This window comes from Ambystoma mexicanum, chromosome 5p (assembly GCF_040938575.1).
Source record: "Ambystoma mexicanum isolate Mex_15411 chromosome 5p, UKY_AmexF1_1, whole genome shotgun sequence".
Lineage (NCBI taxonomy): Eukaryota > Metazoa > Chordata > Amphibia > Caudata > Ambystomatidae > Ambystoma > Ambystoma mexicanum.
This window is the reverse complement of record NC_090930.1, coordinates 400,951,203-400,966,297: the sequence shown is the minus strand read 5'-3', so window position 1 is coordinate 400,966,297 and position 15,095 is coordinate 400,951,203. Positions and strand designations below refer to the sequence as shown.

Here is a 15,095-nt window from a genome sequence, read left to right as displayed (position 1 = left end):
AGCTAGACTTTCTCTCTATGCCTGGGAGTAGGCTTGTTCAATTTCACTTAGCGCCCTGCTAGCATAAGCAACAATGTGCCGCTGTTCACATCTTGGCCCCTTACATGAATCTGTATGTGCCACAATCACACCTAGACCCACTGGACTGGCATCAACAATTATTTCAGTATCCCATTCTGGATTCAAATATGCCAGCTGCCTGTCTTTAGCCAGTTCCTCTTTTATACTCCTGAAGCTTTCTTCACAGTTTTCGTTCCATATAAGCACCACATCTTGCTTTAATAGTTGTCTCAGAGGGTCAGTGAGAGTGGCATAGTTTGGTAAGTATCTTGCACAATACCCATCCATTCCAAGGAATGATCTTAGTTCTGCTATGTCCTCCGGAGGCTTAAGATCCAAGATAACTTTCACCTTCTCTGGGTCTGCTCTCATTCCCTTCTCTGAAAATACATGCCCAAAGAACTTCAGGCTTCTTCTGTTTATGTCACATTTTTGTTTTAAAGTCAGACCATTTTCTTGCAATAGGCTGCATACCTGTTCCAGTGCTTCATCATGTTGAGACTAATTCGTCCCATAGACTAGAATATCATCACTGTAATTAAATGCATTTTGTACTGGTTCAATGGCCTTCCTTATAGCTTCTTGAAATATATCTGCTGCAGAGGAACCCCCGAAGCTGAGCTGGGTATCTAAACAAACCCTCATGGGTATTAAAAGTGGTTATGGGTCGAGATTCTGGATCAATCACCAACTGATGGTATCCTTGATTTAGGTCAAACTTGCTGAACCTGTTGGCCTGATTCAGGCGAATTATCATGTCTTCTATGTTGGGTCCCGGGTGTCTTTCCCTCATGATGGCCGTGTTAGGTATCCTCATGCCTACACACAGATGACGCCGCCCATCTGGTTTTGGTACTACTACCAATGGAGACACCCAGGGTTTTGGACCACTTTCAACCCTTTCGATGATATCATTGTCTCTTAGCTGTTTCAGCTCTTGTGACACCCTTGTTTGAAGATTAAATCCTATACATCTTGGATGCTGAGGAAACGGGTTGAATTGATTTGTCAATGTGCAGATGTATCATGTTGGTCTTTAATTTTCCAATTCCTTGAAACAACTTCGGGAATTTGACCTTCAGCTTCTCTAAATCCAACACCTCCTCTGACATGAATCTCAGAGCATGACATCCTGATGGAACACCTTGTATCATTTCTGATTGTTTGTATCTCACTCGATAAGTTTTAGATCTGTGGCAGTCTTACAGCTAATAAGACATCTGCCAACAACAGGACTCTTTATGACATGTATATTAGTTGGTATACAGCGTTCCTTATGGATCAAATCACATTGAAACTGCCCTTGTTCAATAGTGGTTCTGCCCCCCACTGAAAAATGTCAGCCTTTGATGAATGTATTGGATATTGGCTAGCTATCTTCCCATACACTTCCTCGCTCATGACATTCAATGTAGCTCCAGTGTCCAGCAGGAAAGGTATCTCTTCTCCACATAAGTTCACTATTACTCTTGTGGCAGTTTTCCCACTCTCATTATCGCATATTAATCTCACATATTCTTTGCTGTATCTATCGTATTCATGTTCTTGGCGATAATCCATTGCCGGTTCTTCCTTTTCACATGACACAGGTGGATTTTCATATGGGTCTTCATATTTCTTTTCCTCTTGATCTTGAGCTTGATTAATTGATGTTGCCCTATGGCTCAGTTCTGGATTATTTTGGTCTGTCACTCCAATTTGTAAGTAATCCATGGCTCTAACAAATCCCGGTCGGGTTATTTGTTGGTTTGGTTTCGAAACAAGGTAGGGTCGTGTTTGTATTTCTGTAAAGACTCGTCCTCCCAGACCCCTCTGGTTATCATACCTCCTATTCGGCGTCATTTGAGGATTATAGTGACTCATCAGTGTTGTTATCCTTTCTCTACACATTGTTTGGAAGTGATTTTCCTGTCCACATCTTAGACACATTTGGCCTAGAGCAGGACAAGGGCCCTTGTGGGGAAACTCAAATCTGCACCTATAGCACTGTCTTTCTCCTACACCTCTATGCATTAATCCTGGTGATCCTGTGGCAGGATATCTTCTTTGCGATTGCGTACTCTTATTTATGACAGCAATGGTGTCCATCCTCTTTGGATTCTCTATATTGGCCGCTTGTGTGTCTACTCTTTCATATATCCTTGCAAGTTCCAATACCTCCTTCAGGGGGAGAGCTTTTTTTTAACAGATGTTTCCTGAATTGCGATGATAAGCATCCTTCAATGACCCTCAGGCGTATTGCTTCATCATCATTGAAGTTGATGAATTCACAAAATGTGGCCTTCTTTTGTAATCTTAAGACAAATTGAGCTATAGCCTTGTGCGGGCTTGTGTGCATTTATTTAACACATATCTTTTATAATCTCTGTTGAGTGGAATTATTATCTGAGCGTTAACTGCTGCTATTAACAATGGATATGTTGTTCTGTCTTGAAGTGGAATAGTTTTGATTATGCTCTTTATTTCTTTTCCCACCAGGTTCGTGAAAATGTCCAGCTTGTTTGGGGCATTTTGATCCCCTACAACTTTCAAGAACTCTTCAAATTCATTAATCCATTCCTGCCATCTTTGGCCTTGTGTTTCCTGTGGTTCCAAGGTAAAGGGGTTTGGTCGCCGTAAACAATTTAATGGATAAGCTGAAATTAGCGTAGTTGTGTAATTTTGAGATGTGCTCTGTTGTTCACCTGCATCTCCAACTGCATTTTCTATTGACATATTTGTAAGTCCAGTTCACCTTTGATATTTCTTTTTTTTTGTGTGTCCTGTGAAATTAATTCGTGGATTTGACTTTGTTTCAATTTGGCACGTTTATTATTCTTATGTTCTTATGTAGTATGTTTGTTGCCTGTTTTGTTGTTCGCAGTTAAAGTACAACATTCATTCAATGCACTGTTTCCCTTTCGCACGTGATAGTATGTTTTAATCCTTCAATATTATTTCGGCAGTTCTTTACTATTTACTTATATACTTTCATGTGTCTTATATGTTATGTACTATATCCTGGTCATTCATTTCATTTCGCCCACAGTTTGTATTCTGGCTTCAGTTCATATTACATTTCGCCGATTGCCTCCGTATTTATTCATGCGTTTGTCATGAAGATGGCAGCATGTTTATTTGTGTTTGTTGGTGCTTTCCTCTAAAAATTCAGGCTCACTTCACTTCCTCAAATAGCACGTATTCTGACGTGTTTAGGTCCTTTTTTCATATGGGTTTCGCGCTATACTTCACACGCTGTTGGTACGTTGCTTAGCGGGTCAAAAAATGCTTCACTTCACAGACTTTTTGGCGTTTATCTTGGTTGCGAGCAAGTCAATGCTATTCCCTCACTTGCGCTTCTTGCTCTTACCTTGAGCCTCTTCTCCTTTCTCCTTCGCGCACGGTTCACCCTCCTTGGCTCTGTATTATCTGTTGTTCGCTCACTGTTAATCTTTCTGCTCTCCAATTTAAATTTGTCCACTCCTTTCCCTTGGTCTGCTGCACTTTCCTGCACGTTTTGGCCTCGTAGGTTTTGTTGACCTCGTCGCCACTGCTATGGTTTCACCAATAAATACACGACTAATGATGGACGCCCTACTATGACTTTATTCCTTATTAAACTGAAGATCCCCGCACCGCAACATTCTAGAAGTCCCCTTTCCCGTAACATTCTACATTCCCTTTGTCCCAACATTGCCTACAGACCCCAGCAACAATAACAATACAAACAACCGCCTCAAGTCATTATCCCTAGACAAATCATTCAACAATTGGGTGCAGTGGATTGTCACTTCCTACCCTTCCTCCAAGGTTACCGTGCTCTGCAGCATAGTCAGTTCCACTATCCCCCACCTACGTACATCAGGCCGCCATGATGCGATTGCTGGGCCCTGTGGGCGCTTCAACTCTATTGCCACCCGGCGTTTAGTGAGAATCAGCAGAAAGCGGACCACCTTGTTTCGTACTTGTGTTTCTTCCCCCCTGGAAGAATTCCCCAAATACATATTCTCGGATTCCGTTCTAACTTCGTCCCCAACAGATTGTTCACCCCTTGAACCACCTTATCCCAATACCCAGCTACTATTCCACACTCCCATATCATATGCCAGAATCCCGCCAGGCCTCTACCACACCTAGGGCATTCATCCGACATGTCCGTATTCATTGCCCACAACCTAACCGGGGTCGCATATGCCCTGTGTATGATGTTAAATTGGATCTGCTGAAACCGGGCATTGAGCGACACCTTTTGGACCAATTCCAATATTTGTGCCCACTCCTTTTCCGATATCTGGTATCCCACATCTGCCTTCCATTTCACCTTTACTTTCAATTCCCTCTCTGAATTCCCCTTCCCGTGGGGCATTATAGATCCGCAAGATCCATGCCCCATGCCCCACCCCCTGCTTGGTCTAACAGTACCCGCAATAATGGATTTGCTCCTCCAGAATTCCTTCCCACATTTCCACCAGCCTCCGGACCACCGCCCGTACACCAAAAATAGGCCCTGCGGGAGCCCAAACTTCAAACATCATTCTTTACAGGTAAGCAGTTTCTCTCTGTCAAATAAATCTCCCACCGTCTCGCAGCCCTTTTTTTCTGAGCCTCTGTATTCCTATCCTATTCCCTCCAATCGCCTGACAGGTTTTTCGATCCATGCCCTATGGAAGCTCCCCATCATACGGTGTCCCGGATCCCTGCTTGCCAACATATTTCTTCCTAGTCTCTCTTACCGCTTCAAGCCCTTCTGAAGATTCTTGATAAGGTGGCTTATACTCGGTTCCAGAATTTTGTTGAACAAAATAACATTCTCAATGATCACCAGTCAAGTTTCAGAAGTGGCCATGGCCCAGAGTCTGCTATACTGGACATCAAGGCAAACTTACTAAATATCATTGATCTGGGACATCCAGGATTGCTTATGCTTTTGGATTTGTCTTCTGCATTCGAACATGTGGATCACTCACTATTAGAATACAGACTTCGCACTTTAGTAGGCTGCTCCCCACCGGGCATCCCAATGTATTCCCTCATTCCTTGGTCCGTGCATTGCCAGAGTGACCTCTGGTGAGGCCTCTTTGAGGCCCACTCCGATTACTTGTGGCATTCCACAGGGATCTTGTCTCTCTTCCTCCCTGTTTAATGTTTACATTGTCCCTTTTTTGAAACTCCTGGATGACCTTGGTGTCCAGTATACGAATTAGGTGGATGATACTCAGATCGTCTTGAAGCTTACTGTCTCCTACTCTCTGGATTTGGCGACTCTGCAATCCATGCTTGAGTGGCTGCCAACTCCTTGGCCTTAAATACCAAGAAGACCAAACTTTCGATCGCAGCCTCCAGCTCTAATCTTAAAACCTTGCCACAGGAATATAAGAGCTTTTCTATCTCAGGCACCATTATTCCAGTGGCAAAAAAAGTAAAGACCGTAAGTGTAACCCTGGATGCAGAACATACTATGAACCAGCATGTCGCTCAGATCCGCTCATCATGTAGTCTGGTCAAACTACTAATGTACCATTCGTCCATTTGTGACACACGCAAACGCGGCCATCCTTGCCACCGCTCTTGTTAACTCCCGCCTGGACTATTGCAATAGCCTTCTGAGTGTCTGTTGTCAGTTCAATTTGTCATCCCCCTCAGATCTGTGCCATCTCAGGCCTCTCTAGACAGACCCATATTACAGCTTCCAGGCGGGATCTTCATTGATTTCCTGTGAAACATAGTCACCCACAAACTGCTCACGTTGACCTACAAGAGTATACTTAAACTGGCTCCAAAATATCTTATGGATCGCCTTGTTCAGTATGTTCCCTCGTCCACCCTCTGGTCTGAGAACCAATCTGAAAAATCCTTCAGCCAAGGTTCAAACAGGCCAAAGCTGGTGGGTGCAGCTTTGATGTCCAGAGTCCAATTGCCTGGAATGCTCTTCCATACAGCCTCGATCTACTACTACAACAGAATTTAAAAAAAAACTGAAAACATATCTCTTCAACCTACCTCTGGAATCACCGATCTGTTTCTAATGTCTCTTTGCCCTCTGGACACTGTATCTTCTGTTCCTACTTTTATTGTCTGTGCATCTTGTTTGTTGTGTCTGTGTGTTCTGAGGCCCACGGGCATGTGGTGCAGTTTATAAAAACTCTAATTAATAAAATAAATGAATAAATGGCCTTGGCCTTTGTTCAGAGACTCTCTAGCACTTCCCACCTAGGGAGCTTGCTGGCAGAACCTAGCAGAGCATGCTGTGTGCTGGCGGGGTACTGGTTCTGGAGCTGCTGTATGGGTCCTCTGAGTCTGGTATCTCCCTCTGTTCCCTGCAAGATGTTTAGGGGAGGAATCTTGCTTCCCTCTTGGAAATCCTGCCCTTCCTTCACTGGCAGAAGCTGTAAGGTAGACTGTACCTTCAGCCAGGGTCCAAATGAGTCCTTCTGTTTTACTCCTTACAAAGTCGTCGGATGATTTGCCACGCGAGGGGCTCAGCCCTCTTTTAAAGTCAAATGGGCCCCAGTGATTGGTGCAGGCTTATCCTACCTTAATGAATCAATCCTCGGTCCCCACCAACAATCTTCTGTTATGCATGAGGTCATAACCAGAGTGCTTTGCAACAGGAAAGGTAAGGGGTGACAACATGTACTAATAAGTACCCCCCATCTTCCTGTCTGTTGTGGATCAAAGTGTCTCTCTGGTTAATTGAGCTCTCTGTGACTCTTGATCAAAGCACAGGTCTCCCTTGAAGATTTTGGTGAGAACAGACTTCTGTCCCGCTCAATTCACATACTTGTTCCCTCTGAAAGGGGGTTCCCTGCAGGAGTTTCCCACTGTAAGCAGTTGTCTCAGATATGCCATTCACTACCCTTCATACAGCCTTGTGGGAGCTAGCTTCCAGTTGACACATTGCATATCAAAGAGGTGTTAGTGTCCTGCCTCCTTTTGTCCATTCTGGGCTCAGGCCTATCACAGGCCTGTTTCAATTAACTCTCATCAGTATACGCTGCCAGCAGACAACAGAGAGGGCCGATCCATGTGGCCTTTGATATTTTTATAAGTCTGGCCTTGTCCGGAGGAAGGTGTTACCTTCCCTCTTCCTTAAATGCTTTCATGTACCCATGGCTGTCACATTCCAGCTAAATGTGACGGGAAGGACTGCGCCTGTAGGCTGTGTCCCCCCGGAGTACACTTGACTATGTGTTTGTTGTGCAGTGAGCAGAGGAAAATATGTGCGGATTAGCACCACACATTTTCTGAGGTTATCTCCCATCATTCATTTTCATTACAAAACTTCAAAAAAGCCCAGGTGTGTGCACACTTTCCTGTGCGGATGGTCGAATTCCTCACAGTTGCCACTTTCAGAATATTTTTACATATTAGAAAACGACCAGTGATAACTTACGGGAGCTAGTGCCACATACAAAATTAGCTTTATATATTTCTTTCAGAACACTGTAGTGTTAAAGAGCTATAAACCCAGTTTACAATACATGGAAACCAGCTCCCCAGTACGGGATGATGGCAAGGACATAACTACGCTCCTGCGTTGAAACCGGTATTTGTAGCCAGTTAATATGAATATGTTCTCCCTTTTGGATGTAGGATGCAAAATCAATGGTAATTTATGCGACCCGTTCGCTTTCATTCTCCCATAGGCAACTATGTGCCATAGGAGAACAACATTCAAGGAATTCGCAATACTTGAGGTAATTTAATTTAATACATTACTTTGACTAAATGTTGGATACACAATGGATATAGCATAAATGTATATATTGTTAATTTGTTTTTTTTGTACGATTGTTCCTGAAGAAGACATGAGACAACATACATTATGCCAAATATGTCGAAACTAGCTTAATTAGGAGATAAGAGCTGGCACACTCGCACATAGAAACACTTGTGTACATGCGCGTTATAAATGACCTATCATATCATACCATATATGTGACGATAGTATTTGCAGCTATCTCGGCTAATTGGGCATTGTTTACCAGTTTTAACTTTTTATTTTACATAAACAATCATGAACATGAATAATCCAATAACCACACAGCCAATCAATACAATGTAAATAAGCAACGTATCACAACCAATTTAAAAATAACCATCAGCGTATTAAAAATAGAACCGGTTGAAGAAGAAGAGAGAGAAAAAAGGAAAGGAAAGAGAGAGGAAAAAAGAGAGCAAATGTAGGAGAGAAGGACCAAGAAAAGAAATTACATGAACCATACAATAATTCAATTATAAAACAACCAATGCACATCCTATAGATGACATACACACAGTAGAGTACAAGGATGTATATACATAGTTCCAGATCAAAGTTCAGTTTTTACCCATAGGTGTCAAGAAAACAGCCCCAGATGTCCCAAAACTTGTCAATGTCATCAGAAAGTTTGTAAATAGCTCTTTCAAATGTCGAAATTGTAAGAAGCTCCTCCACCCAATCATCAATGTTGAAAGAATTACTCGATTTCCAGGACCTCAAAATGAATTTTTTAGCAACCATACATGCACGTAGCAGCCAAACCTTCTTACCAAAGTCAACTTCCTCCAGAAGAGAATCATCGCCTAAAATCAACAATGAGGCATTCATGGGGATTGCAATGTTTAAGACCAAACTTAATCTTTCACATACCTTTTCCCAGAACTGCATCGTTTTAGGACAGGACCAAATCAAATGACTCAGGGATCCTCTAGAACACTTACATTTCCAGCAAAGATTATTGTCCAAAAGTTGTCTCCTGAATAGCTTCTCCGGCGTCCAATAGGCCCTAAACAACAACTTCGTTTGAGAAGCTCTGAGGGACCAGTCCAAACTCACCAAACGAGTGTTTCCACAGCACCTTCGCCAACACCTGAAGTTCACATCTTCCCCAAGGTCCTCCGCCCACAGAGCAGGTAATCTCGGATCACCTTTCCGAGCAGCTTTTATGATACTATACATAGTAGAAGCAGGGTGAGATGCACCGAGGCATACAGTTATAGCTGCCCAGGCTGGACTCTGAGCAGTTAATTGTGGCTCCTCAATACAAGCCGAAATAATAATCTTCAACTTTCGATATTCGGCAAATGAGCATTCCGTCATATCATACCTCTGGCCAAGCTGAGCGAACGTGAACCAGTTTTCCCCATCAAACAAATCCCCAATGTATTTGATACCCGCCACAAACCATTCCATCCAAAACAGAGTTTTGCCCTGATACATCAAGGCTGGATTATTCCATAAGGAAGCATCTGGATGTAAATATGGATCTGCACTCAAACGGGTTGAGAGTTCACACCAGCAGTCTTGTAAGAACGAAGTAAGGGCGCTGATTTTTCTTGATTTGTTCCTTCGAGTGGTTAGCAGAGCTCTCGGGTCTAATTGGGATACAGCACTGCATTCCCAAGATAAGAGGTCAAAATGCTCAGACTGTACATCTCCAGAGTCAACAACTCTGCATAAATGTCGAGTGGAAAAGGATAAGTGGTAATCTGAGAAATTAGGCAAATTCATTCCCCCCAATTTCAATGGAAGTTGAAGTTTCCATATTGCAAGTCTTGGAGGCTTCCCATTCCAAATAAACTTCTGCATAATCCCATTGATCTCCTTAAAGAAGTTTCCTGGAATCTTAATGGGGAGCATGCTCAGTAAGTAATTTATCCGAGGAGCCAGATTCATCTTCAAACAGTTGATTCTGCCCCATGTCGACAACTTCAAAAGACTCCACCTCATCAAATCTGATTTTAGCGTCGGAAGAATCTGAGCAAAGTTAATGTCAGGTAACTTCACTACATCTGCTCCAATCCATATGCCAAGATATTTCAACTTTTCAGCACACCACTTGAATTGAAATTGAACACATGTATGTCGTTGACACAACCCATTGATTGGAAGGATCTCAGATTTACTCCAGTTAATCTTATATCCCGATATCACGGAAAAAGATTGAATGTCTTGCATCAAATAAGAAATACCAACAGCCGGGTCTTGAAGGGCAATCAACAAATCATCAGCATATAACCAAACCAAATTATTCCGACCATTTCCAATTACCGGCTGAAGGCGTACATCCGCCCTTAAGCTCACCGCTAGAGGTTCTATAGATATAATAAAAAGGAGAGGTGAAAGAGGGCAACCCTGCCTTGTTCCACGATGAAGCTCAAACGGTTCAGAAATAAGGCCATTCGTCAGCACACTCGCAGAAGGGTTGGTATATAACAACTTAACCCACCGCTGGAAATCTTGTCCAAATTTCATTTTCCCTAAGCATGCAAATAAAAAGTTCCATTCAACACGATCAAATGCCTTTTCAGCATCCAGGGAAATGATCGCACTGGCAAATGGTTGATTATGCCCTTTCTCAATGGTCAATAGTAGGCGTCTCATATTGTCCGCCACTGCCCTGCCAGAGACAAAACCCACTTGGTTCTCATGTATCAGAGTAGAAACCACCCTATTCAACCGAACAGCCAGGATTTTGGCCAATATCTTGCAGTCACAGTTTATCAGGCTGATTGGTCGATAATTCTCACATCTGGTAGCAGATCTGTCCTTCTTCCTCATCACTGTAATCAACGCATGTCTCATTGAGACCGGCAGTGAACCAGATTCAAAAGCAGCATTAAAAACATCACACAAAAGCTGTAGTGCGGAATCAGGGAGGGCCTTATAAAATTCATTAGGCAATCCATCAGTGCCAGGTGATTTACCCATTGTTAGTTTTGAAATTGCGTGTTGAACATCATCTATTTCCACCTTCCCTTCTAAACTCATCGCATCATCTGATGTCAGGCCAGGGAGAACATGAGAGTCAAGGAAGTTTTCAATCTCATCATTTCCACAGGACAGATCTGAGGCATAGAGTCTTTCATAGAAGCCACGGAATGAATTGTTAATCTGTTTTTGCTGCGTCTCCAACGTGTTAGCAAGACTCCTTACCGCAGGAATGAAACGATCACTTTCAGCCATCTTCAGTCGATGTGCCAGCAATCTCCCTGCCTTTTCACCATTCTCAAAATAATTGATTTTTTGTCTAAACAGTGCATAGTCAACTTGGCTAGAGATGAGTTTGTTAAGTTCATACTTAGTTTTTCGTAATTCATTCTTTGCATTTTCATCTCTACTTGCTGCAAACAGAACATCCAGGCGCTTAGCCTCAGAAGAGAGTCTCTGAATTTCTTTCATTCTCAATTTCCTTTCTTTGCCAGTTTTTGAAATCAGTATCCCCCTAATAAAGCATTTCAGAGCTTCCCAAACTGTAGAAAGTTGAACATCGGCAGTCCTATTAAATTGGATGAAGATATCAATTTCCTCTGACACCTCCTGTCTGATCCGATCATTCCTCAATATATAAGAGTTCATTCTCCACCGCGGAGATTTAACCAAAGAGTATTGCAAGGACAATCGCAAAGAAATAGGTGCATGGTCAGATAGGGCAATAAGGCCAATAGCCGAGTCATAGCAACTGGGAGTCACTCGGCCAGAGGTCAAAAAGAAGTCAATTCTAGAATAAGTGTCATGACACTGTGAATGAAAGCTATAATCCCTGTCCGACGGGTGCTCCAGCCTCCAGATGTCAGCCAGTCTGAACTCCTCAATCAAATTCTCCAAGGATCTCTTGCATCTATTTGGTGTCCTCGTATAATTTCCATTTGATCGGTCCAAAGCAGAGTCCATGACCTGATTGAAATCACCACCCACCACAATGGAGTCCATATTAAAACTCTGAAGCAATTGAGCCACTTCATGAAAAAAGATCGGGTCATCCAGATTCGGTGCGTACAGATTGCATAGTAGAATGTCCACACTTTGAATTCTCACCAGAACGCAAATAATTCTTCCTTCTTTGTCTCCCTTGCTCCTGATGACTGATATAGGCAGATTCTTTTTAATAAGTATTGAAACACCTCTTTTACTAGAGGAGTGATTAGAAAAATAAGTATCACCAACCCAACCCCTTTTCAATTTTTCAGCCTCTGGGTCTTCTAAATGCGTCTCCTGGAGGAAAGCTATGTCACAAGAGCAGGAACGCAGATGAGATAAAATCTTAGTCCTTTTCACCACATTGTTGATTCCATTAACATTCCATGAGACAATATTCAGATGATCCACAACCTTAGTAGCCATGGTACAATTAAAATTTCGAAATATATTATAACATGCGCAATTACAATCAATGAATAGGATAGAAAACGAGAATAGAAAAAAGAAAAGAAAAGTAAAAGGAACGCACATACCCACAAGGGGGCGACAAACTACTAGAATACGCTACAAAAATAGTAACAAGTAGATGGCACACTGTACAGATACAGCAGCCAGGCAACTGAAGTATAATGTCTACTGACAAACTCACAGTAAACTCCAAACCCAAGTCTCCCATCCCCACCCTACATCAGCACACTAACCAAAGATTTAATACTACAATGCCCACAAATAACAAGGACAACCCATTCACAATAGATAAGCACAGAGTAACCCGTCACTAGTATCAGCCTTGCCCCCACATAAACTAATAGACCCCTTACAGGCAGCATCAGAATATAAAGACAAATCTGGTTACGAATCAATAATAAGTGAAGTTCTAAACTCACATATTGTGGGCCAATCAAATACATCTAAGCACGTTACATTGAGGCACCAAGTCGCACTGCTTCAATGAAGCAAAGAGGAACAACTACAATATTCAACAGTTAAGGCCATGGACATAGGAATAGAACAATCCCAAGGATCAAAGCACATATATGTTGACTGGATATGATCATAGGTGTTAGGTAGCACCAATAGGAAAGGTCCCTGATGTGGGGAGCATCAACTTCACGCGTAAAAATACACATAAAACCTCAGCCATGAAGCATACACATAACAATTAGGAGTAAATATAAAGAAAGCATTTAGTGTGTAGAAATAATGCATATACACATACACATTCAAGTTACCTAGATCAAAGCATCTAATTCATGCATATGCACCACCAACTTGCTACTCCCCACTCAGCCATTACAGCTCCCACACAGTCCCTAACCCTCAACCCCCAAGCCGAAAAGGCACCCATCTTTGAATAACCATTCAAACATCAGCAAAGAACCCCTTAATGCGGCACACAAAGAATGCAATACATAACAAACAATACTACCCGTTTGATGTGCATCTAAAATCAAGGGGATCCCTGATCATGGCCGTATTACCAACATCAACACTCCTTCAATAAAAATAGGTATCCCCCTAACTGACTGAACAAGGCAGCAGTGTTGATGGTGTGAAAAAGACACTCCAAAAGACAGTTCAGCACAAGGAATATCGGTCTGGGATCAGAGATGGCACTCCATATAAGTTACTTGTATTGCATTGCCCCACAATTATAATAGAACTGCCACAATAGTACCACCATAAGGTGTACACATCAGCACCACTAACTTTCATCAATTGAATTCTCTGCCTGTAATGATTTCGATTCTCTATACATACGTGCGGTTTGTTTCAATTTAAAGTATGGGGCAATCCATCAAAACACGAGCAACACCAAACTCAATGTGCAGCCCAATGTGCGTATCACCAATATGCCCTCATCCTCCCCTCACCGTTGCCTAACCCGCCACATTATTGGCACGTATGCTGATCAGGTATATCGTGTGGGTAGTGTGACGAATTGCCATCCGCCTTTCCCCATTACCTAAAATAACTTCAGCCTAAAACGAGCACTAACCGCGGCAAACGTACTCACATTTAAGCCCAAACGCATCCTCGGGGAAGAGTAAACGCATCCGAGACCGGGAGCAAGCGAATCCGGAAGTAAGTAGGCCGTCGTCACTCCGCACGCAACATCGCGTGACACAACAACAAAGGTCCCTTACTCGAATAGCCCCGTATCATGCCCATGGCTGCCGGCAATAGAGAAAAACACGCGCAGCACACGTTTAAACCGCCGCATTTCGAATCCCAGCAAAATTTGGACAACAACAACAAAGTAAGCCATTAACAACATCAAATCAAATGAAATGAAATCGAATCATAAGCAAATGAATAACTATGAAATCAAAATAAGAGCAACAACAAAAACAACCACGGGAATAATAAATAAACAGCAGTTAAGCAAATACAATGCGGACAGCAAAAATAATAAGAAAACATTAAGGATTAGGTTGAACCATTATGCAAGGATAACCCTTAAGCCAGGCACAGGCTTGTTCAGGAACCTCTGTGAGTTTTACTCCATCTGGTAGAAACAGTTTCAAGATTGCAGGTTTCAGAAGGGAGGTCTTCAATCCTCTTTCTTTGGCCAAGCGTTTTGCCTCCCAAAATGCTTTCCTTTTAAGGACTACTTCTTTAGGATAATCAGGGTAAACATTAAAAGAAACTCCTTCCCAGAACAGAGAGGCCTGTTTCCTTGCAATAGTCAGAACATCTTCCTTCATGCTGGCCCTCAAAAACTTCACAATTATTTGTCTTGGTTTCCCGGTTTCCAATTTTCCAGCCCTAAACACCACATCCAAATCCCTGGACTGCACATTGCTTCCTGGCAAACTTTTTTGAAAAATATTAGTGACCAAGGTGAACAAGTTGAGTTCAGGTTGTTCCTTGATGCCAATCAGGCGTAAGTTATTATTTCTGGCCTGGATTTCCAAGTTCATATTTGACAGTTGGAGCCTAGACACACCTTCTTGTAATTCCTGATAGGCCCTATAACTGCCTGCAGTCTCTCTTTCCAAACCTGAAGTTCTGCCTTCAACCTCTTTCATGCGTGTTTCCAGACCAGTGACAGCTCCAGATAAATCACCAAAAGCTGTTTTGACTTCCACCATATCACTGGCCACTTGCTTAAGCAGTTTAAAAATTTCAGCATTGCTTGGAGCTTCTTCAATTTCATTTTCAAGATCCTCCATCCCTTGCTTAGGCTTCTTAGGTAGAGGGTTGTCCACAAGCTCATTCTTCTTTTTTCCCGACATTTCAGCCAACATTAACTAGGTTTCCAATGGTTGCTAGGGTGGGAGCAGGAGCTGCTGCCTTAAGCTGCTACTCCCTCAGAGGCCATTACCAGTTGACCACGGTTGACCTATTTTCTAACAACCTCTTTGGAAGT

General features: G+C 42.6%; 1 long non-coding RNA gene across 1 annotated transcript in view; it reads left to right on the top strand.

The window, feature by feature from the left end:
• Positions 1-15,095, top strand: part of LOC138480965 (uncharacterized) — a 266,218-nt gene that overhangs the window by 206,199 nt on the left and 44,924 nt on the right. Inside the window, exon 2 of the long non-coding RNA XR_011274173.1 lies at positions 2,539-2,656. This is a non-coding gene — a long non-coding RNA (uncharacterized lncRNA). The remainder of the gene's footprint in view (positions 1-2,538; positions 2,657-15,095) is intronic.